Raw genomic sequence first — 26,383 nt, 5'->3', positions numbered from 1 at the left:
ATGACCAACTATAGAAACCTCAAGCGAAATAATATAGTTCAGTGATAAAACTTTAATTTAATATAATCAACACACAAGTTCTCGTTCTCTCTCTCTCTGATAATGTATGTTATAGTGTGCAAACAATCTGGAATTATTCGATTTGTATTTGTATGAATTTCATTCATTTATTTTAGACTCATGGTCACAACGATTTTAACACAATGACTAAACGTTTGTACAGTAGACGATGTATTCAGATTGATCTCGACGGTCAAAATTTCGACGCTATTTTACATCTCACATATTAGATTGAAAATAAATTTAAAAGGAGCTGTGTTTGTGCTTACATCTACTTGCAAAATGTTATAATCCCATTCAACTATTTACAATGTAATTAATCAGTTGTAACAGTTCGCAAATGACTGCCAGTATAACCCAAAATACACTGAACATCCACTTTATTGTTGCATGTGTATTTATAAATGGTAAGAAACTGAAAAAATAACAAAACATAATATTACAATACAATCTCTGATAAACAAAACAGACAATAGAATCATACAGGATTGTGACAGGTACTGGTGACCATACTTTTAAAATTCAAACAAGGTTTCTATTAGAAATCTAGTAAAGTGAGCAAAATACACAAATTTAGCTATTTATACAGCTCAGTTATCTCCTACACAGTAACTTATGCAGACTAAATAAAATACACACAATATCATGTCACAATCTAGCAAAACACATTTTTTACCTATGTATGAAAAATACTCACCTAATCTAGCATATGTTTACAAAAAGTTTACACGTGTAAGACGTAGAAATAAGTCTCGAGAATAAAGTTATTATACTTAGAATAAGATAAGTGCAATTTGTTCAGTTACGTATCAGACTTAAATCGTTTCGAGTTTCCTCTACACACTATGTAAACAATAATACTATCTTTTTGCATGTATAAAGTAGTAAATAATCAATTTATACAAATTCTAATGAAGAAAACATTATGAAAAACACTTACGCTGTGCGGGACATATATGACTGAAACAGTACTAATAGATATAGATAGGACGAGAGAGATGTATGTGTGCTCGGGAGCACATGGTTCAACGTACATACAACCTTTTACGACATGACTAAACTATCAAGACCGGACCAATTTGGAAACAATAAATAATACTCCGGAGACGGAACATCCGTTTTTTTGGTACATTAATGTACCCGGTAAATGATATTTACTATCACCGTGCAAAATTCACTGTTTAATTATAACTTTATTTTGGACTTAACTTTTAAAATTCAACATCTGTTTCGTAATATTTTCTCAGAATTTATTTCTTCCAAAGTTACAAGTTTATTTAGTGATTGACACTTGTTGGACTCTATATGTGATTCAAAGAGACAGAGTGAAGTGTCTCAAGATTTGCTTATCTCTTAAAACAACATTGTGAAATTATCAGTTTTTCATGTCTTTGACATCAAAGACTCATTGAGTTTATTTAATTATTTTATATCTGTGAACCTTTCACTCAGCTTACTTATGTCATCACCTGTCAATTTATACTCATTGTTCAGATTCTTATAAATAAGTATGTACAATTGTCAATCAGCAGTCTGGAATACGGCGGGCGGCCTCGGCCACGTCCGACTCACCCAGAGTCTTGAGTCCGGAGGCCACTACTGGCCATATCCGACTTGTTTGTAATATGTCTGCCTGTTAAATTGTTATAATGTTGCCATCGTTGAGTCTCGACCAATAAAATCGGAATCCTGCACCAATTGCCTGTTTATTTCACTGGAACTGTATAATGGTGGACCTTCGGGAATACGGCAAACCTACCCTTTGTTTTTACCTTACGGCCTACAGCGCGCCACAACCTTATACCCTTTACGCCAACATTCCCTCACCCGGTTCGTACTGCACACGACCGATGCAGATCCAGAAGAACTCTCTAGCCCCGTAAAGTCTACGCGGTCACAATTGGTGGAAAATCAGGGTAACAACAACGCCCGGGGCTGCTGCATATATTTTGCAGTAGCCAGATCCTGGACCTCTTCAGCCAGCGAGTTTCCCCCATTAGCAGCATATACAGTGATATAGAGGTAGAGGTATAGGTGATGACGTAATTATTAGGGTCTCGTAAGGGTTATTTTTAGAACAGTGCATTTATAGAGGTCGTTTCTATTTGGCTGTTTTAGAGAGGTTGTATTATAGAGGTGATTTTTCATCATTTTTTTTTAAAAAGGTAGCAATAAAGAGGTCGTTTTTTCATTGGAGGATTGAATATAGAGGTGGTGACGTAGTTACTATTGAGGTCATATAGAGGGGTACTTTTTAGAACAGTAACATAGCTATTTATAGAAAATGTTCTGTACAGAGCTTGTTTGTCATTCCTAGCATAGAAGTATATTCATTATAGAGTTGATTACTATACCGGATAATGAGCATGCGCAAAAAAAGAGTTTTATTTTATTCATTTATGTAAAAACAATCATTTCATAATGGATTGTCAAAGAGTGCAGTACAAATGGAAAATTATAGCATGGAGTGCTTTGAAAAAAGATGAGAAAAATCCCAAAACGTGGACATTGAATGAGAGTCGTTGGTTTGACAATAAGAAAGTTTGTATAAAAGATTTTAGAGAAGTGACCCGAAACGGCTACGAATTTGCTGACAGCTGGGGAACTAAAGATATTTTATTAAAACGTAGAGTTATGCCCCAGTGAGCGCCTGATATGAAACACGATGAATGCAAGACAGACAAAATTATCAATGAAAAAAGTTCAGTTTAGCGATAACGTTCACACTCTGTTAGTTCCATACGAAGATAGGAAAGGTGAATGGATGAATTATGCCATTGATAGAGCCCATTTTAGGAGAAGAATTCAACAGACAGAGAGGATTGTGTTGCCTATATTGAATAAGAAATTTAAGTTATTGAAGTGTAACCAAGCATAACCCAGGTGAAAAAACTGCAAAGGTAGAGGTTTTTTTATTTAAAAGTGCTGATATTGCACAACATGTTGAAAACAAAATATTGTTTAACATGGTGAAAGTAGATATTGCACAACGATGGTGAAAGCATATATAAAAAAGTATGTAAGAGGCTAAATTTAGTATATGATATTATTTTTAACAAAAGAAAAAAATGTTATATTACAGTGTGTTATGAAATGTTTTATGTTGTATAAAAAGGTAAAACTAGGTGATGATGTAAGGTAAATAGTATAAATACTGAGGATGAATTTAGAGCTACATTACTATTGCATATACATTTCCCTGCAGCAGACACAATTTGGAAGATATGGCTACTAAACCGACAACCTACTGGAAATGCCAAGATGTTCTGGGGAGCCGAACCGAATTAGGAAAAGACTGTCCATCGACTTAGACCAAACTGAAGACCAGGCTCCTATTGCTAAGCGTCCCAAGATGGTCTAAGAACAGACAGAGAAGACCCCTATTCTTTAGGAGAGCATAGGGCGAAATATGTTCTTCGTGGTGTCAAAGTTTTACGGTGACACTAAAGTACACTTAAGAGTGTATGAAGAAAAAGAAGACGGATCCGACTACCCAACTAGGAAAGGGATTGCACTCGATTTAGAAAAATTGAAAAAGATTACCTATTACAAGGATGATGTAGATAGCGCTATTGATCAGCATGATGCTGATATGCAGGTAGCCTATAATCAGCGCTTGGGGGAGAATTACTACATGACGGTTGGCAACGACTACCCTGTAGTAAATATCAGGAAGTGGTGGATGCCGCCTGGGAATGATGAAATAGTTCCGACGAAGAAAGGAGCTGCCATCACATTTCATCAGTGGGAAACCCTTAAGAAACTGATGTCTGAAGTCGAAAAGAAGATTGGTGACCAGTTAAAGGAGATCGAGTTTTGCGAGAATTCCGAAAGTCACCAGAATCAGATGGGCTTTTTGCAATGTCCACGTTGCAATCCAAGTGACAGTAATATCTATTAGATTGTGAAAAAAAAACATTTCATTGTGTTCAAAGTACCATTTGTGTTCAGTGATATATTTATGTAATTATATTTGTTACTTATGTATGTAATATGCTTAAAAGTTTTTAAATACATGTAAAGATAATGAAAGAAATATTTTATTAGATCATGTACAAAACCTTTTTTTGTATTATCATGATAGTATTGCTATTTTAATCATTTATGTTGTACTATAATAAATAATGTTTTACTATGCATTATTTTTATAATTTTTTAAAAATATTGTCTAAATTTAAAAAGAGATGTTAAACACTGTTTGGTTCATAAATCAAGATGGTGTTGACTGATGATCAATGACGGTACTTGGAAAACATATGGACTAATGTGAAACATGCTGCCTCTTTTGCAGGCCCTTACAAACTGTATCAAATTGTTAAAAAAGAAGGGAAACAAAAAATTGGTTTGAAGGGTATAAGAGACTTTTTGTCAAATTTAGAACCGTATTCACTTCAAAAGAGAGTTCAGAGAAAGTTTCCCAGACGTCACATTTTAACCGATTCTATAGACACCATATGGGATGGTGATTTACAAGACGTGCGAAACATATCCAAGGAAAATGAAGGCATACAGTATATTATGGTTTTGCAAGACATATTTTCAAGATATGTATTTACAGCTCCTTTGAAACAAAAAAACGGCGTCGTATGTTATAGAAGCTTTAAAAGGGATTTTTGCTAATGGAAGAAAACCCAAAGTATTTAGAACCGATAAAGGAAGTGAATTTAAAAATCGTTGGGTGTCTTCGTTTTTAAAAAAGGAAGGTATTCACCAAACTTTTACGGAAAATGAAACAAAAAGTAATTTTGCAGAAAGGAGTATTCAAAATTTGGAAAACAGATTGCAACGCATGTTTACTCAAAATCAATCTTACGAATTTTTGAGTAAGCTACAAGCAGTTACTGATAACATCAATAACACTCCTTTCCGTCCTTTAGGGGGAATAACTCCTGCATCTGTGACTAAAGAGAACGAAGAGGAGGTTCGTTATAGAGCTTATTTACAAAGAAACAAATGACACGGTGGTGTATCCAAAAAAAGTAAAAACTCTAAAATAGCAGAAAAAAGAAGTCTTATAAATTCAAAGTCGGTGATAAAGTTAGAATATCTCATTTGAGACGGACATTTCAGAGAGAATACGATCAAAAATGGACCGGAGAAATTTTAAAGGTTAGTCGAAGATACCGTAGTCAGGGTTTGCCTGTCTACAAATTAAAAGACTTTGCTGGGGAACCTATAACTGGAACTTTTTATTCACAGGGACTTCAGAAAGTAAGCACAAGTGAAAATTCTATCTGGAAGATCGATAAAATTCTTAAAGAACGGAAAAGAAAAGGAACGGTAGAGATCCTGGTGTCCTGGCACCAATGGCCTGCTAAATTTAACTCTTGGATAAAAAAAATCCGACATGCAAAACGTATAAATAGGAATGATTACTTTTATGACATTCATTATTTTCAAACATGAGCATCAGATTGGTTCTAAGATCTACTGATAGTCAACAGATTTATAATGGTAATACGTCTTACGACTTTTTAGTTCATCTACCCAAGCCATTGTATCTACAGGGGCATTAGACTGTTTCTCTGTTGGAGTTTAATTTGTCAACGGCATCCACTCAACCAGCATTGTACGTATGTAGCAATTTATGCCAAGATACTGTAGTGGGGGAGCGAGAATTACCTCTCTTGCGACCGGTAAATTATAAAAAAGCGGAAAATATCATTTATAATTTTCCTTACGAAAAACCTTTGCGATTGGGCAAACTTCAAGACGTGAGGGTGTATATAAGAGACTCGAATAATCAACTCGCTTCATATTTGAAAGGTACAACCACTATTACACTGCTGCTGAAAAAGCGTTTATTTGAAATACAGTAATGGGTTCGACGTACGTGTCAGACCCTAAGGTGTGGAAAACATTTTATCAAAATATGTTCGATGAGGGTTTAAACCTAGTAAATACAGAGGTCGGCAGACAGGTGGCGGAATAGGGGGTATGTTTTTCAAGCAACCGTACATGATTCCAGTCAACCCACATTTATCCCGGAAGGAGCCGGTAGATCAAGTTGTGGGAAAACACGTGACGCCTATGGCAGCCGTAGAAGAAAGAGCCAAAGAAGAAATGAAAGAAGCCATCAAAGAGAAGATTCCTCACGTGTCGGAGAAGACTATCAAAGCACAAAAAAGGCAACCTGTTATCAAACCTAAGCCAACACTCAAAAAGAAAACACCTAAGAAAGGACTGAAGAGAAAACGAGACACAGGAGACAGTATTTTTAGCGGAGACGAGAAAAAAGTCAAGCATCAATAAGAATGGCCTTTTTAAGCGATAAAATTACAGACATTGGACTTCCAGCAGAATTGGCTTTATTTACAGTTCCACCCAATCAAGTAGCTGTGGAGAAAATTTATTTTAGTGAATGCAGACCTGTAAGTTCCTTCGATACGGAGGACGCTCCGATCGAGATATTAGTGCCTGGGCAGGGTAACGAGTACATAGACTTAAGAAGAAGCCGCATGTACGTAAAATGTAAGATTGTTAAAACCGACGGTACAGCCTTGGCATCACAGGAAAAAACGGGGATCATCAATCTGCCACTGCAAACCATGTGGTGTCAGATAGACACTTACATGAACGGAAAACTTGTGTCCCTCAATACTAGCTACTATGCTTGGAAAGCCTACCTAAAACTTCTCCTTTCGAGCGGTAGCGATGTCTGTCAATCCCAGTTACAGTCCCAACTGTACTATCCAGACGACGACGACATGGACAATTCAGATGCATACGGAGGCACCAATGGGGGCCTTAACAACCGGTATGCATTTACTCAAAACAGCCAAATATTTGACCTGGAAGGTCCATTGTATGAGGATATATTCAGAACTGATAAATACTTGATCGATGGGGTAGATTTACGTTTGAAACTGTTTAAAACCCCGCTGCCTTTGTCTTGATGAGCTACAAGTTGCAGGATCGTTTATTTGGCAGAACGTTTGGTCCAACACCTAACCGACCAAAGCTGCATTCTGTTTCATTTCTCAAAAAGCCGTCAATGGGAATTACGAAAAGAAACCATTCAACTTTCAGAACTTGGCAGAAGAAATTGCACTTTACGTGAATGGAGAAAGCATGTCAGCCCGTCCCATGAAAATCGACGTAGGGACCAATCAAAATTACGTGACACTTTTTGTCAATTTATTTGAAGCGGCTGAGAAATGGAACAAAGATGCGGGTTTGGAAGTCATAAGAAGCCAGCTCGGTAACGGATATGCCATATACGCCTTTAAGTTGGCACCTAGTGACCTGGGTGAAGAGTATTTAAGCCTGGTGAGACAAGGAAACGTTCGACTCGAGGTCAAATTTGCTGCCGATACAATGGAAACCTTGAACTGTCTGGCTTACGCAGAGTTTTCGGCCCTTTTGGAAGTGGACCAATCACGGGACATCAAATACACTAAAGTATGAATTCCTTGAACATCATGTGCATTGCCAAGGGTCACGAGTTGCTTAGCAAATTTTTCAGAGGAGTATTTTCACCGGATACATTACCACAGAGAGTCCAAGTTTACCCCTCGGCCTACGTTTGTAATACAGATCCCTCTCATTTACCTTGGTCCCACTGGATAGTCATCTGGATAGACGCCTTCCGAACAGCAGAATTTTTTGACAATTTTGGTCGACTACCTGACCATTACGATATGCGAATCAAACACTTTTTAAATCATAATTCGAAAAAAATAAATTGTAATGAAATTCCAATTCAGAAAAAAATGCCTTGACTTGTGGTTATCATGTACTATTTTATTTATTGATGAAATGTCAAAATTATACAATGAATGACATTGTACATATTCTTAAAATGCAGGATGATGCAGACGTTTTTGTGTACCGAACTATATTTCAACAAACGAACTGCATCTAGCCTTTGTATTTACCATATATATGCATACGCTTTGTGAATAAATAAATGATATAATCTATTTTTTTTTATTCTATAAAAATAGTATGTATTGTAACAATAAAACCAGTCTTAACTGAGGAATCAATGAACATGGAAGCTTGGTGAAAAGAGAGATCACTCTTACCGTTTCATTCACTCGTCACAGCTATGATCGTGGGGCCTACCATGAGTGGAAAAACCTCTTTTGTTTATGAAATATTAAAACATGCAGATGGTATGTTTCAAACCCCACCCGAGAGAATAGTGATTGCTTATACAGAATATCAACCTTTGTTTGAAGAAATGGAGAAAAACATCGATAGATTGATTTTACATCAAGGGTTACCCTCTAAAGACCAGATCGATGAATGGAGCGAGGGTGTACAACACACTGTTTTGGTGTTAGATGACATGATGATGCAAGTTGCCAAGAGCGAGGAATATCTTACATTATATTGCGTGACGGCACATCGTCGTCGAGTCAGTGTGTTTATGTTAGCCCAGAATCTTTACATGCCTGGATAGTTTGCCAGAACTATTTCTTTAAACTGTCATTATGTCATTCTCTTTCGTAATGTACGCGATTCTAGGCAGGTCTTTACTTTTGGATCTCAGGTTTTTCCTTTAAGATTGAAATATTTTAAAGAAGCTTACGACAAGGCTACATCCATACCCTTTGGATATCTAGTAGTAGACATGAGTCCCGGGACTGAGGACAAGTACAGATTGCGCACGCGCATCTTACCTAACGAAGATACCATTGTTTATTTACCTAAATAAATAAACTGTCTTTTTTGATTTTTTATCATAATTTCACAATGAACCGAACAGTAAAAATGCATTTATCATTTCTAGAACTGTTAAGCGCTACAAACACAAAAAGCGACGAGCACTGTTGTCGACCATGACACCCTCTCAAATGCAGACTTTGTGTGAGGTGATGTTTAACGTTTACAAGGGGACCATTCCGGTCTCTAAGCAGTACATAAAAACTCTGTATCCGTACAAAAATGTCATAAGTACCCTTGTAAGCAGACAGTGAACAAGTCTCAACGTAAAAAGTTTTTGTTAAAGCATCAGAGCATCATACCACGTCTGATCAAACCTGAGCTACATCTTTTTCAAAATGGCTCAAGAACTAGTTCTCGTTCCAAAAGAAAAATACCAAAAACTGACGCAAACATAGAATCATCCCCCGAAGAGCATGGAGACAATCTTTGAATCGACGAAGGACCCACCCGCTGACAAACATATTCCCACTCAGATGCACGTTCTCGAAATCTTGGAACATGTAATTCCAAATAAATTTCAGAATAAAGCCAAAGGATTACTTAAATTCTTATCTCAGTATGGTGGTGACGTACTCTCTTGGAAAGATAATGGAAATTTGTACAAAGACAATGTCATTGAAAGCTCGCATATTACAGATTAAATCAAACATGCACTAACTCCTAATTCAAGAGGAACCCCTACTGGTTACCGACAATTTTATGAAGCCTTAAAGGACATTCAAACCCCTACTTCATTCATCCACAATAAAAAAAATGATGAAGACCTCTGGAGAACAGACTGGCAGTGGCTTAGTGGTTAAAAAACAAACGAACGGAGCACCTCCTAATTACAATCCTCCAAGGAGAAAGAGACTGACCAAGACAAAAATAAAGTGGTTAAAATTTTAATGAAAGAATGCATCAATAAAAAATTACAAATGTACATTTGATAATATATTATTGTAAAGACAACTGTATCTGTTTTGTAAATAAACGTTTATAAACAAAATCGTTTCAGTGATTTCTTTAAAAAAAACAAATTGAATAATATCAATTCATTCAAATTACATTTTTTCAATATGATGTAAAAAAATCAATTTTAAACAATATAAATGTGCTGTTCACATAATTTTGTTCACTACTACAATCACAATTAATATTCGTATGGTAAGGTGTCCCAAGTGTCACCTTGAATCACTCTTTTGTCATACACAATTTTGTAATTTTTTTCTTCATTTCGATTGTAAATAATTTGCTGTTGCTTATGTCGCATAATTTTGTGTGGGTTAACAATCGTTGTACATGAACCTGTTGAATCGGAATGCTGACCCTGATCCGGCCTGAGCATCAAATCCAGCATGGAAGCAAAATTAAGTTTTAAACTGTTAACATAGTTTAGAGTAAACCCTTTGATTTTGCATACTTCTTTTCCTTCTGAAGTCCTGTAAGCGTAATTTTTAGGCTCTCCCGAAACAAATTCTGTAATGTATTCTTCGGGTTGTAATTCACTGGTAAGTTGACCAAGAAATGACCCGACTTTTGGTTCCTGATCTCCAGGTCTGCTGACGAAAATGACTGAATCCGTATCGAAATATAAGACTCTTCTATCCAGCATCTGTAACACTTCATACAGTTTAAGGCGCGCCCAGCAAGTTGTGAAAGTAGCAATAAATACGTTTGTTTGGTAATCTTCTTTAGTAAAATTTTCTTTTTGCTGCCACGAAACTTGAATAATTTCTTTACTGACAATGTGAAAATTCAAGACTTCTTTGGAAGGATCCGATAATAGCTGAAACAATTTGTCAGCCTCTCTTTCGTGAAAAAATGTCGTCTGCTGCATGTTGAGTCGTTGGCCAAACTTTCCCCAAAATGAATTCAGCAGTAATTTAGCAATCGATCTCAGAGCAGGGTTTTTGGTAATGTTCTCTCGTTCGAGTTGAATACCTTCTCGAAGAGGGTATTCTTCCTTGTACTTCACTGCGTCTTCTTCGGTATGCACCCTCTCAGGCCAGCCGCTGGCTTCTTGTTTGATCTTTAAAAATAGGTTAATATAATCACCAAACAGACCATTGCTTTCAGTCTCTGCATTGTACTGTAAAGTTTCATCCTAATGATAGACCTCGTATATCTGTAGAATTTGGTAACCGCATTCTATGGCTTTTTCAATTTCTGGTGTACAAAATACTCCTGTAATTGCTCGGTCTTCGTCTCTGCACTGACATGGATTTTGTTGTTGTTGCTCCGAGCAGGTACGACACAAAGCAAAAGTTAATTTCCCGTTAATTTTTTGAGGCAACACGGGGTGATACAATTGTCTAGGAGGTAAAATTTTGACTTTGGCCAATCCAAAATAGTCTGTAATTTCCGTAAAATTGCTTGTAATGATTTTTGGTTCTTTTACGGGATATCTGCCATACTTGTTGACCGAGGGGTAAAGAGAGCAAAAATCAAGATAGTGGATTTTTTCACCTTCCTTGACCTGGTAGTACATTTTAACAGCATTTGTTCTTCCTCCAAACAAAGATTTTCGAGGGTCTAACCTTTCTTGCAGGTTTAGGGAATGAACATAATCAGATGCGTCTTGGTTCTGTTTCAGGAAGTTTTCAAAATCATGCTCCCAAATGTAGACATATTTCAAACCCAGCGATTGAATGTATTCTCTCTTTTTTAAGGTCATGGTCAGTAACTCGTTCATGGAGTGTTTGGTTCTTCTATGTTTAAGTTGCTGACGCTGAGTAGGAAAACATGTGGGACATCCGTGCCAGTAACACCCGTGAAATTCGTATGCAGTGTTGGTTTCGGGGCAGTATCCATCTAATAAGTATTTGGTACCCGGCAGTCAAAATTCAACCTCATTTTAGGCATGCTGTATGTAGAGGCGGTGCCCTGTATTTTTGAAATGATCTTCTTGTATCCATGAGAGCCACTGTATCGATACGCAACTATATTGTCCGAGAAAAGGGGCATAACCCGTGGAAGGGATTTGTGAAAAAGGTGAACTAACAAATTCAGATTTTTCTATTACGTATTCTTGATTCTGTAACCCTTCACCCGTAACCCAATGTTCCTTGAATAAAATGGAAAAGTCCCCTTGCAGTCGGCGGGCCTGTAGCCAATCACTTATTCCATCATTGCCTCTAACTTTGACACGCCATTCTTCTTGAAGAAATTTGCTTTTAAACACTTCCATGCAAACCCCAGCAATGGTCGTGCATTGAAAAGGATCCACGCCTCCCATTAATTTTTTTCTCTGGCATTTCATCCTCAAATACCACTTCTTCTTTTCCTGTGATTTTCATAAGAATTTCTCTGAATTTCAAACAAGCTTGTTCGAGTATGTCCACATCACTACGACAGTAATCTAAAATTTCTCGATCAAAGTCAAAGATCATGTTTTTCTCCAATTTATCCTGATGCCAGATTAGAAAGTCTTTGCGTTCTTTAGCATTCATCATGTCACTTCCGTAAAAATGAGATGCAATGTAGGATCCAACATAGTAGGCATTACCTTTAGTGTTAAAGAAGTGAGGGAAGTACCCTTTCTTTAGCTCTCGTAAACCGAATGCCCTGGGTAGTTCAGCCAATCTCATGGGAAGAAAATTGAGGGAATCTAATATTTTTATATTAAGTCCTCTTTGAACATGTAAGTACATGATTTTTGATCCAGCAAAGATAATGTTTGGAATGATGGAATTGGCTAATAGTTACTCTAGTAAAAATATCCATCATAGCCCTTCATGTTGTGAGCAATAGCTGTAAAGTCTTTGTGAGTTTCAGTGAACAACCACAAACCAAAGGCATTTGCAGTTTGATCTCCTCGAAATACTATTTCTCGAAATCCGCATGTATTTTTACATGGTGGGTTAATAAAAGTCTGTTCGTTTTTCTTATTACAATTTTTGCACCTAGTTCCACAGTTATCGCATTTAGAATTTGGTGAGTTCTTGACTGAAGCATTCCTCACACACTGTTTGAGCCACTACCAAGTTAGGTTTGTGCTGAGATTTTCCACACCAAGACTGATGACAGTTTACACATTTACAGCATTCCATGCAGGGTTCGGGGCTGTTACTGCATTGAACACATTCATCATTTCTTTTCATTGAGTATCCATCTTTACAATGCAAAAGATCTTCTTGTATACATTCAAAGTCAAAAAAATATATATCTGGGTTTTTTTCTCTTTACATTCTCTGGATCTCATGTAGCACAAATGAGGCCCTGTTACAAATCGTTTACTTGCTTCACACTGCCATTCTCCGCAAATATGATCCGCTGGTTTTCTTTTGCATCTATCTAAAGTTTTTTTTACAAACCACACATTTCCATCATCGATCACACTGAGATGATTTTGACTTCCCACTTTTTATCTTATGAGAATTAAAACAATCCAGAGATCTACAAACCATGTGACAATTTCGACAACTTAATTCGTGTTTTACAAAACAAGATTTTTTTCTTTTACACACAATGCAACTTGATTGAGAGAGATGCAGTTTTTGATAGGGTTTCAAACATTCATGGCAAAATTTGGATTGAGTAAAGAACCCACAGACATTAACAATAGTATCAAAATGTGCATTTCCATTTTGCTCAGAATGATATAAAAAGAAATACGATCTTTTTTCGGAATTTCTAACCCTTGCTCATCTTCACTGACATCTTTTGGAGCAGTTTGTTACTAGTAGTGGCACTGACAACTAGAATATCAACATTCAATACGTTCTCAAAAGCATGAATGTCTTGAATGGACAGAGGTCTCTCACTGCTTACATTGGCTTTCTGGCATAACAAAATGGCTAGTTTTTTTTGACGTTCATTATTTTTTTTTTTGTGCTTCATTAATTCTTTGTAGAACCAAATAGTACATTTCTGCAATTCCATTACTTTTTCTTCTATTGTTCCTTTGTCACTTTGGTGTGCTAATTTCTGCCATTCAGATGTTGGAATTTGATGTAATTTGAGAAACCCCATGCATATGCTTCGAGCAAGGCATAATTCATCTCTGTTTTGAATTTTGATGCATGATCTTTTGATTCTGAGAGAATCATTGCTGCTACCAACTTTGTTAATATTTTTGCCTGCTATACCGCCCTTTGGAACTTTAATAAACCCCACATTTAAATAAAAACTTTTATCTAGAGAAAGATTTTCATGGCTGTTTAAGACATTTTGTAAGTTCTCCATCACACTTTTTCCAGTAAGATCTTTCAAGGGCCTTAGTGGTACATACACAGGATTGTACAATCCCATGTGATGAATGATGGCTCGTCCAAGATCCAAAAAAGGGTCAAGTCCTCGAGCTGTTTCATTGAGAATGTTGTCAAACATATCTTCTAATTCACGAAGCAGATCAGTCAGCCTCATTCCTTGTTCAGGGTTTTCTGCATTAAATCGAATATTGTAGTTTATATCGATAGCATTATTTTTCATTATAGTTCGTTCTCCTACTTTTTGAATGGTATATGGTATTTTTTTCACACCGCAAAAACCAATCTGATATGGGTTGGTTCTAGTAGAGGTTTATGCTTCATCGGTTTCCATGGAATCAGGAGTCATTTCTTGATCTGCAACATGGTCCTCTTCCATAGGTTCACATGTTGAATTGGGAATCAACGGGGACCATTGACCTTCAGAGCTGTAATCAATTTGATCCAAATCATGAGCTAATTCGTGAAACATCAGGTCGTGTTCATTGCTCATTACTTTATCACAGTGGTGGCATTGATGTTCTTGATCCTACAAAACACGGTTTAAAATTTTTATAATAAAAAGTTTTTTTGTGAAATTTTTCTTGTCTCTATGTGCAATGTATTAATTTGTATTACAAAGAATATAGGGTGAATTTACCATGCATCGCACAAACTTAAACAGTAGAGGCTTAAAAAAAATTCTTATTTTCATGTAAAAATGTAGAAGTTCGAATTTAGACTAGTGTCTTTGTAATGAATATTTTGTCAATGAGGGAATCTTTTATCGTGCCAACACCTACAGGAATTTTGGATTTAAAAAATGTTCTATCTTCAAACATGTAAAGCTTGGTCAATAAAAAAGTGGTTGTATCAATTATTTTTAACAAATTATTGTACTACACATGTTGAGGTATAACGCATGGAATGTGTACTTTGTTAACTATAAGAGAACAAAACCATGCACTGAAACTTCTTCAATGCATGGTTAATTTGTGCCCATTGCTTGATAAACTCACTCCTGCAGTTCTTTTTTTTAGTGTGACTCAATTATAAACGAGGGTGTGTGTATTTGCTTTGAAATATGCAATGTAATAATATTCCATTCTTCTTTAATGTTGCACGTTATCAATAAAAAAAGCAATAAAAAAATAATAACTGTTTTTGAGTGGGATGTTGCTCCCTTTTCACCGTCATGATGAAGTTCGTGTTCACTCTCGTGTCTTTGAGCTTCGTTGTCATCGTCAAACAATAATCCACAGTATCCGCATAAGAAGAAAGTGTTCATCTAGTTTTAAAATATTGATGTGTACTCATAAAATGAACATGTATTTTAATCTCAATAGTGTAATGGTCTTTTTTTAAATGATTTTACTACTTACTTCGTCTTTCTTGATTTATCCGGAAACAATAATTCGATTATAATTTTAAAATTGAAAACGTTTAAGGATGTGATATTTCCGTAATTCATAGTAAGATGAAATCGTTGAATTTTACTATTAATATTCTAAACTGAGTAAAAATGTATGATTATGTAATTAAGATTAGATACTGATAACAATTATATATCATTATCGAGTCATCATCATCATTATTCGATAGCATTGGACGGTTATGTCCATCTTCATGCATTTGACCTTCAAGATGATTCTTAAATATAAAACCGCAGTACTTGAATAGGAAATCTGACATCTGTATAAAAAAAAGATGAAAATATTCTGATTCTATTTTTTTTGCTTTTCAAATATTTCTTTCTTTTTTCTTAAACCCATCATTGTCTGTTGGTTTTTTTCCCCTTTTTATCACTGCAAAAAGAACGATAACTCTACAGCCTGGCTTTTCAAATTATCTTTCCCTTCTCCATAGAACAACAGAAAAAAAGATTGTTTTTTTTTTTACGAAATTTATTAAAGGATGACCATGCATCGTATGAATAAAATATAAAATATACATATGATATTATACTACAATAACAGTAAAATGGTATCTTAAGAAATTAATTACATAATATATAAAATTACACCTAATATTTTGAAAATAGTTTCATAAAGTTTGGTAAAATTGTTTTTGTAAACTACAAATTGTAAAAATAAGATCCTAACATGCTATATGTTTTTTGGTTAATAAAAAATTAGTCATTATACATTTTTAATTTTAAAAAAATCTAAAAAAGTTAATTATCCATAGACCTACATGTTATTTTTAAATTTAAAAAAAATCACTCTTTACAAAAAAAATATTACAGAAATTTAGTTTACCTACATTTTTTACACAGAATTGTGAATATACTTTTTAAACGACTAAATGTTGATTTCATAAAAAGAATAATTAAAATGTATTACAGCAATAAGGATAATATTATTAATATAAAAACCTAACCTTAAAAAAATTGTACAGTGTAAAATATGTATACACAAAGCACTATTAATATGACTAGAACAAGGTAATGATTTTTGTATGATAAAGTGTTCTATTTTATACATGTAAACACTAGAAATAAGACTAGAATTAAGAAATGGCACATACTGTAGTAAAATATTATATTTTTAAAGTAATTATTAAAAAACAATTTTGCACATCAATATGCACATGTAAAATTTGTAAACAAAATTATAAAAAACATTAAAAAAAATCAATTTAACATAATGACACCTGATGTTTCGCCTAGTTTTTACAAATTAGTCACGTCATTTATTTTGTTTGAAAAAAATACATCACCATGTATAACTATATACATTTTTTAAACTTTAGTAAAACAAAAAGTGGCGTGTAATTACATAACACAACCATACAAATATACTCATTGTTAAGTTTACAAAATAATTCAAATGTATACTTATTGTTAAACTCAGCCATACATATATACTTATTGTAAAGCTTACAAAATATAATTCAATGTATACTTATTGTTAAGTTAACAAAATAATTCAAATAATGTAGTAAAACTATCAAATCTCTTTAAAAACTTCATAGAATAAATGTTAACATTCTGTATTTTGATGTTTCGACAGTTCCTGCAGTAGCTTATCTTTACTGTTAGATAAAAAATTACCCCAAAATTTCCATAATAAAAAAAATTGAGTCTGTTAAAAAATTTCCTAAAACCACCCCCCTTTCCAAAAAAACTGAGTTATAAAAATGATTTATTAATCTTTTTTCTTTTGTGTCATTGATCTAGTTACCCTTCTATTTATATTACCAAATGTTGACATTTCACAGTGTTCTTCATAATAAGGCTTAGAAGAAGCTGCTGCAGGAACCGTTGAAACATCAAACAATGATATCTCTGAACTTGAAATATTGGTTGAAAACAATGAGGGTGTATGTAATGGCGTTGACATGTCAATACTTCAAGGGGGTGAAGGTGGGGTGTAGATAGGGGAAATTGGAAGTGGTGATGGAGTAGGTAATGGTGATGACAGTCTTCTTAATGTTGTGTGCTTTTTTCTTCTTATGGTGATGTAGATGGTTTTGATGATGAGGAAGGTGATGCAGGTAATGGACGTGACTGAAAAAATTAAAGTTTGGTTATTATCGACTTGGTAATTGGTTCCAAATATAATTCATTTTCTGATACTGATGCAATAGATGCATAATCATTACTAAAAGATGAATCAGAAAAATATTCATCCATGTCAATATTGTTTGATTCATAAGAGTTTAAGATCAATTCTCTGTAAAAACCAAAGTTTTACTATAGGGTCATGGCACGCATGATCTCAGATTTACATGAAACTTTCTCAGGTGATTGATACTCATAAGGTATGACATTATCCACCATCAAAATGATGCCCATGACCTTGGTTGCCATGGTAACCAATTTCATTCATTTAGGGCCCAAATACACAGTTTTTGAGTTGGAAAATAAGGTAAACTCAAAGTCACAGAATGGGCTTATTTAAAAACTTTCAAGATATTTCACACATAATATACATAGTACAAATATAGATGTACATGATGCAAGAGAAAAACAATCTTGATGTCCTTGTTTATTTTAAAGCTGGTGGCTCAAAGATGGCCAAAATTTCTAAATTTTGATATTTCAATTTTCACCCTGTATTTTTGAAAGTCTCCCAAAAATTGCAGGCAAAGAAAAAATAAATCAATTGTATATTTTAAAACATCATATGTATATAAAATATTATTTATAAAAACTAGAGCGGGTATCTTTTTCGTTTTTGTTTATTTTACTTCCAAAATTTCTTAATTTGACACCTTCCCAACCCCCTAAAAATTTTTATGAAATATTCTTTAAACAATAAGTTGATCATAAAACTCCTTTAAAATAATTTTTCTGCCTAAATAAATGAAAAACTTATTAAATATTTTAAAATATTTAAAATTCAATGTATCAGGATAATTTAATTTGGCTTCATAAGAATTGTTTCTATATATTTTTTGCAAAGGGCAGATAACTCCAAGCAAGAAAGTCTATTAATTGAGTCTTAACAAATAATAATAGCATGAAATTCTGTTTTTAGATATTTTCCATCAATGAATTAGGTTAACTGCTTGAATAGATAACAATATTTATTATTTTAACCACTTTAAGAAGGCTTAAATTGATTTTTTTGTATGATAAAGGGCAGATAACTCCAAATATCAGCACAAGGGGAAAATTATATATCTTTTCAATGCAACTCCAGAAATAAAAATCAACACTTACTTAAAAACTAATAAATAAGTCTTCAAATTAATATTCAAAATATATTCCAAATCATGAAAATAAAACAAAAATACACAACAAAGTGACAATAAATTAATGTTGAATTGCTCAATATTTTAGCGAGTTCAGTTTGTTTATTATTTGTTCATCTAGCATTGTATGTCTGACTGTCTTGTTGGTCTGGGTATTCACTGGACTGTTCTCATCATTTTCCTCAACACTCTGCAATGTTGAAAAAAGTAAAATATTACATGTATGGATCATTTAATAAAATCATTTACAGGAACATGTATGTATTTCGCATAAAATACCACAACAGACAAGTTCAAATGTGACTGATTTTTTTTCTCTTTCAAATAAGAAGCAAAATCCTGATGTGTTTATGTTTACATGTACACAATTTCAAAAGTGAAAAAAAGAGGAATTGGCTTTTAATTATTATCTCATTTTTTAAAGTAATATTGATTAATGTTATTTTCACTTGGAATTTAGTCTTTAGCTGCATGCACTAATTAATAGCCGCAACTGAATTAGATATAGCATAACAGGGCTCACCATCAACTAAAATATTAACCTGTTCTTCGGGCAAGTTGCTTACTTGTGTAAATGCTTTTATAAACTGTAATTTGTCATTGAAAAGTATGGAAAAATTATGAATGGCATATGAAATAAATGATAGAAATTGATAAGAGTATGGTTGGTCTCAACATTATTTACTGTCACAAAATATTTCATTAAAAATTATCCTTATTGTTGGTGTTATCAAATACAGTGTATCTCAGTACTGGGCCAGTATTAATATCTAAAATAATAGTTTGATCTGTTCCATTAAAGTGAAAAAAAAATAAATTAATTTTTCATGACATTTTATGAGGTCTATCATCATATCATAATTGGTCGAGAAAAATGAATTGTAAACCAGACAAGTGTTTGTGTAGATTGACTTGTCCAAATAAAAAGATCAGCTGGACACAGCAACTGGACAAGTGTAACTGTTGATCCCTGCATGATAGATAATATACTATCAGCTGATTTGATTATCTACATGTGACATCACTTTTTGATTAATTTTGTTTAATATCATCAACTCACATTTTCTGTTCTATGTCTCCCTTTTGACAGACTCTGTTGTGATGATAAGAGCCAAATTCATTTGTTTCTGCAGCATACACATAATCCTACAATTGTATTTTAATATATTCACAGCAAATTTATAACAAAATGAATCATTTTAAACAAATTCCCAAATTACCTTTACCTTTACATTTACTTTAATGCTGTTAACTTTACATGTATATTTATAATCTAAATTAAGTAGACTGTTCCAAATTGTATTTCCATCACTGTTTGTTTAATTAAGATGGCTCAAATCAGCAAAAAAAAAAAACAACCCAAAAACAACTTAGGTATGAAATATAACATGATGCGAAAGAAGAATACAAATCAAAAAGGTGAAAAACATTTTTTTGGGGGAGGGGGGGGGAGAGGTATTTGTATTTTCTTTTAATTTAAGTATCAGTATACAGACAACCTAAAATTATCAATTAAAAAAAATAATAACAACTGAAATTTCATATTGTGAATAACATGAAGAACCTGGGTGATACTGTTAATAATTGGAGAGGGTGTTCGGGGGAGGGATATTTTTGTTTGCCAGGGGAATCTGATGCCTGATTTTTAAAATTTACTCTGTACAATAACATTTGGACCTGAGGTGTATTCATTGAGAAAATCAACAAGCGATGGAAGCTTGAACAGACTAAAAAATTAGTTGAAAGTTATTTGATTTGGATGTGAATATACATACCTTGACCAATTGGAATAAGGACTGCCATGAACTGCATCTTATCTCCATAGACTGCCTTTTTATGATCCTATTTCTTCGCTTGTTCATGAGGTTTTTAAACATATACATGTATATTCCAGAGATTTGGGGTTAATTTAATCAAACCACATCATTGGCACCAGATCTGACTTTCACATATAAAATGCATGGCAATGATGGATTTTTGTAATCGCTGTGGGTACCTCAGAACTATGCTCGTCATGGGTTGACACTCTAGAAGAGTACACACTGCGATTCTTTCAACACCATCAGTCCGGGGTGGGGGTGTTTAATTGTTTTGCATTCCTATGTAAGTGTTGCAGGTTGGTAGCTCATTAGCTTCCTTGGTTGAGTGCTGGATTCGTATGTCAGATAACCGAAACGTATGTAGAGGAAAACGCTGTCCTTTTCACTTGATCATTTTGTACAAGACAGTCACGTGTTAACAAAAGGTTTGAATACAGCACAGATCGGTAATTAAGCTAAATCCCAATAGAGCATGGTTCAATTCATATTCACCAATTCATTAGAGACTATCTCTAAATACATTAAACTTAAATCACATGCTTTCTCCACCGCATTTGATCTATGTTCTCCCAACGTCTGCTTTTGCCATGTTGTTGTGACGTCTTTTTTGTACTTCAATACAGAAGAGTCAACAAAGGGAAGTAACTTTAAGTTGGATTTTGTGGAAAAGCGGTAACTTCAAATAGTTGTAAGTTAAAGCCAGTGAATATACCCAAGCCAATTTTGATTGTATTTATTAGACCGAGGTCTTATCTTATTACAAAAATGTTTATTCCCGCTTTCAATTGCCTGCTTAAAATTAAATTGATATTATTTAGTGTGCCTGTTTTTCACTATTTTATAAGCTAAATCTATGAAACAAAAACCGATGGTATTGTTATCTGTACATTTCACTTAAATCAATTTATGTGTACAAGTGCATCGATTACTTGCTTATAAAATTAAACCAATGTCATGATCAAACCTTCATGCATTTGGGGAGCATACGAGTTATTTATATAATGGTACTCTATATGTCATTTTGGCCAGAAGCAAAATGTTTCAATGTCGTTGCTATGGAAACTGAGTATGAACTGTCAAAAATATACCCACAGAGAGTCTTCATATGGAACACTCTTTCAAGTCAGAGAGATAAAATTCAATTCTATGATAGTGCGTGGCCACGTATTTTTGGTGTTTACAGAGAATTGATGTTAAAATACAGGTTTCTTTATAAACACCAGCCATATTTATGGCTTTTTGTCCAGTATCAAACTGCTTTTTTTTGGAATAAATGATAAATCTATAAATGCTTATTGGAAGAAACAACACAAGTAAAAATAAAAAGTAAAGGTAATTTAAATTCATATGATAAGTATTTGATTGCAAATTACCTAATATAACATAGGTAGAACTAGGCGAAACATCAGGTGTCGTAGAACCAGTAGAGGAGGGGTAGGTAGAATTGCCTATTCTACCTGTAGACCTCACCCCCTCCTCTACTGGTGTCGTGGCCTCCTCCTGTGGGCTGGACCTCCCTGGGGTGGTGGAGGTGGGGGCAATGCTCGAACCCTCTGTGGTAGTAACGGGGGTGGGGTCTCTACCGGGACCCTCTGTGGTGGTGGTGGCGGGAGTGAGATCAATCTTCTGACCCTCTGGGGCGGTGGTGGTGGTGGACCCCTATCCTGGACCCTCTGGGGTGGTGGTGGTGGCGGAGGTGGGGGTACTGGTAGTACTCTTTGTGGTTGAAAGCGTCTTTGCTCCTTTAAAAAAAGACAATAATTCAATATTTTTCTGCATAATAATTCATAAAAATAATTAATATATATTCTGCATTAAATTTCAAAAAGTAGAACTCATATATATGGTAAGGTGGATGAAAATCAAGGTGTGAATGTTTTATCGAAATTTGGCCCTCCATGTGCACCATCTTGTTACCAAAAAATCGATGATGAAATTCGAATGGTAAATCGAGTTGGAAAATATGCAGGTATTTTTATAACAAAACACAAGGTATTCTCTTCTTTATATGTTAACTTTCTTCTGTTTATTCCTCCCCCCCCCCCCCCCCCGCTTTTTGATGCGATGCATCAGCTAAAAAAATGTGACCCCGTGTTCCGTAAATTAAATCGCGGTGTATGACACTTTGACAGATATTCATCGTCTGCAATCCAATCTTTTAATGGGAAAATAAATGGATCGTGAGTAAAGTACCTCTTACACCTTTCACAATCTAACAAGTATTTTCTTTCCATCAAGCCCCCCCATACTAAAATATAAAATGTTTAAGTGTCGGAATGACAATCCACATGTCATCTACCTACCATCTTCTTTCGAATGATGCGCACTCAATAAAGTTCAATAGTTGAAAAATGATGGCGTAACATCCGAACTTTTTCCGAAATAGTCTCCTCATTCCTGAATTATTTTTTTACTTATAACATAGCATAGACTTTTATTTATTTTATACTAAATTTTAGAATTTCTTTTATTTTATTTTAGATTTTTATTTAAATTTTTAAACAGTTACAAATTCATACAAACCCCCTCCCTTTTTGTAAATATTTTTTTACATGAAAAATATGATATCTTTGAAAAAATATTGTCAAAAACATACCTTGACATGGCATCCGTGTATAGACTGTGGAGCTCTGCTGGTGGACAATTATTCTCTCTGAAGCAAATATTCTGTGGGTAGCGCGGCCAATGTCCACAATCTTGTTGTCTGCCACCCCACACAGAGAAATACAGGAACATGGATCCCTCTGTAAGGCGCAATCAAACCCGCGAGCGGTTTCCCGACAACAACGGTTCACATTATTACATTATTGGACCGACAGTCCAACAATTCCGAACAGGAGAAAAACAGCAAATTGCCTTTTTACAATTCAACACGTAATAAAAGATACTCGGTGTGAAATGAAGACAAAGTGCGGTACTGATAAAATTTTAACCTTTACTTATATAGTTTAATTGTGACCCTCATAGCATTAAAGGCTCAAAAACGATAATGAAAAATCGGGTGTAGCAATTAGTCCTATAATTGAAAAAACCTCCAAAGTTTCAAATCTTGAAAAGAGCTGACCTATACATACTGAAACAAAATGCGTCTTTAGGTCAACAGTTCATTGTATTAAGGGAAGTGTAGTAAATCCGTGTTAAAATAACTTGAATCAGCACAATTATTTGTCAGTAGAAATCACTAATAAAATTTTTTATAGAAAAGTAGAATTTAATTTGACTCATAAGGTCAAACAAGTTTCTAATCGGGTTGATTTTATTGTAAATGCAATTACTTTTAATAGGTCAAACCTTTCCAAAAGAAGTTAAAAAATTTACCAGAGTCAAAACTTATCACCATCATGGAGTGATTCATTCTTACAAATAATTGCAAAAAAAGGGAGGGTGAGGGGTGATTTGCACTTCTCATTCAATAAGGTCATCCTATTTAAAAAGTATTTCACTTATTCAGCACTTTCTTAAATATACGCAAAAAAAGTTTAAACTAATGTTACAAAACCCATTAATAATGTATCAAGTTATGTATTCAATATATGAAAACTATGCGCTTCTCTTTCAATTTTTGAAATCGATGTCATCTTAACAAAAAAAATTCTTTCTCGTCACGTTACACAGCATTATAAGTACAATCTTATCAAACTTTGAAAGGGTTACGGTATCAATTTTATCTACACCCGTAGGATAATATACATATCATTAACCTGTTTCAGCACGCTGTACCAGCTTCAAAGAACTCGTTTTCTGCATCCAATCAAATAGAGTAAAATAGTTTTGGAGGGAAATTTAACATTTACAATGTATAACAAGACAGCGCTAATATCCAATCAAAAAATCTTACGCTGTACTAATTGCAAAGAATTTGTTTTTTGTATCCAATGAGTAGGAGTAAAATAGTTTTTGGAGGGAAATTCATCATTCACAATATATAACAAAACAACACCAATATCCAATCAGAAAAAAACTTAAACAGTACAGAAAATTGGAGGGAAAATGCATCTCTTTTTTATAAAAATCAAATTAAATTTTAAGAAAATCACCTTGCAATCTTAAATCCAATAGGACAAGTTCATTTTTTTCACCAGATACGAACAATTCAATTCACCCTCCAAAAAAATGGAAGTAATTATTATGTAAGTATTTTTTTTTAATTCTATGCAGATTTTATTTTATTTATTTTTGTCTTTATTTATCCTTTTAATTTATTTTTCAAAATTCATTTCTTCATTTTTTTTTTAGAAATGACTTGACAGTTAATAACAGCATTACCATACAGTTTACAGAAAATACCATGCATTTCACAGTCAGGTATGCGTTTTATTTAAAGCAAATGAAAAAAGGATAATTTAATATAGAAAAAAACATTAAGAAAACTTTTTATATAAAACATTTTTTTTCTACCGAATGTTTTTCTTTGTTTAATTTTCACTAATTTTAAACACAAAATATAAACTTGTGTAGCATTGACCCTCCTCTTTTTTATATAATTACACTAACTCCAATCTCCCCTTAAAATCAACCAAAGAAGTAGGTACTTTTTGTGAAGGCCTAGAGCAATTCAGAAATAAAGAAACACAACATCAAGAAACAGAAGAAGACGAAGAAGAAGAAAAAGAAGAAGAAGAAGAAGAGCAAACGGGAGAACAAATGGAAATTGGCATTGACGGTGTTATATTGGAGAGGCTGGTTCATAGACAAGAAGAGTTAAAAGAAGAGAAAGAAGACATTGAACGACGCTTAACAGACTTACAGTCGAGAGTTGATAACATTGAAGAAGAACTTGAGGATATCATGTATTTAATGGATTAACGGAAATTTTCGCAGTGCATGTATAGTTTGTAGAGTTACCTCTCTTTTCTCATCATTAAGTAATTTATCATGATTAAAAAACTTACCTTTTCCACTGATGTCTAGATGTGAAATGAAAAATACCTATATCTCAAAAAAGAATTTTGCCTTATATATATATGTCTGTATTTATCATTTCTAAAAATATTCTTTGTAAAAAATACGTATAAGGCCATTATTATTTTATCACGTTTATGCAATACCATTCACTTATTTTTTTTTAGACATTATAACAAATGATAGCAATTATGTTCTATATATAAAACATATTCTTATAAAAATTATGTTTTTTTTTTAAATGTTACATAAAAAATATTGAACATAATTTTACTTTGCTTTCTTCTTAAAAAACATATAATTTCCGTCATTTTTTTTTTCAATTTTCTTGCTTCCTACAGTTATTTATCACAAACTTAACTGATTAAGCATATGAAAAAATTAACTGTAGGTTGTCAAGAAAAAATTTTTCATTATACAGTACATTCGGTGGAAAAAAAAAATCTGTTCACCTACTGCACTCGAATAATACTTTTCCTCTAAAGCACACGTTTCATTGTATTAGAGACATCTTTTCGAAAAATTTGGTGGCCGTTAAAACGACCGTTGAAATATTTGAGCGTCAAAAAAGCTACTGCTCTTTTCTCTTGTCTTCTTCTTCCTTCTTCTCCTTTACTTCTTCTTTCTCTTCTACTTTTTCTTCTTCTGCTGCTGCTTCTTCTTTTTCTTCTTTTTGGTCTTCTAGATTTTGTAAGTACTATTCGTACTTATAATCAAACATATATACCAGTCTGCCATCAATGTCCCTTAACCTCCCAGAAGGATAGGGGTCCATTGCTATTTCCCAATCCCAGTCTTCATGCTCAGGGATTGGTAAAGCAGTATCCAGCCCGTTTACCGCAGCTGAAGGAGTTGAATCGTTTGGTGTTAAGGGCATTTTAAAAAATGATAAAAAATTGTAACTACTTTTTAAAATATACCCTAAACTTTTTTTAACATACACCCTTTTTTAATGTTCAAGTGCGCATGCTACATCACCGCATTTTTTCATGTAATTTTTCTATTTAAATATCTCTCTCTAAGCACAGGTAAGTATACCTTATTTTCACTGTTTGCTCAAAA

General features: G+C 33.9%; 1 long non-coding RNA gene across 1 annotated transcript; it reads right to left on the bottom strand.

The window, feature by feature from the left end:
- Positions 1 to 17,566: 17,566 nt before the first annotated feature.
- LOC109617866 (uncharacterized) lies at positions 17,567 to 21,617 on the bottom strand. The gene is made up of 3 exons (XR_010713239.1): positions 20,375 to 21,617; positions 19,660 to 19,745; positions 17,567 to 18,789 (listed from the first exon to the last, which is right to left on the bottom strand). It is a non-coding gene; the product is annotated as an uncharacterized lncRNA (long non-coding RNA).
- Positions 21,618 to 26,383: the final 4,766 nt, after the last annotated feature.

Source organism: Magallana gigas, chromosome 1 (assembly GCF_963853765.1).
Source record: "Magallana gigas chromosome 1, xbMagGiga1.1, whole genome shotgun sequence".
Classification (NCBI taxonomy): domain Eukaryota; kingdom Metazoa; phylum Mollusca; class Bivalvia; order Ostreida; family Ostreidae; genus Magallana; species Magallana gigas.
This window is presented reverse-complemented; position numbering and strand designations above follow the sequence as displayed.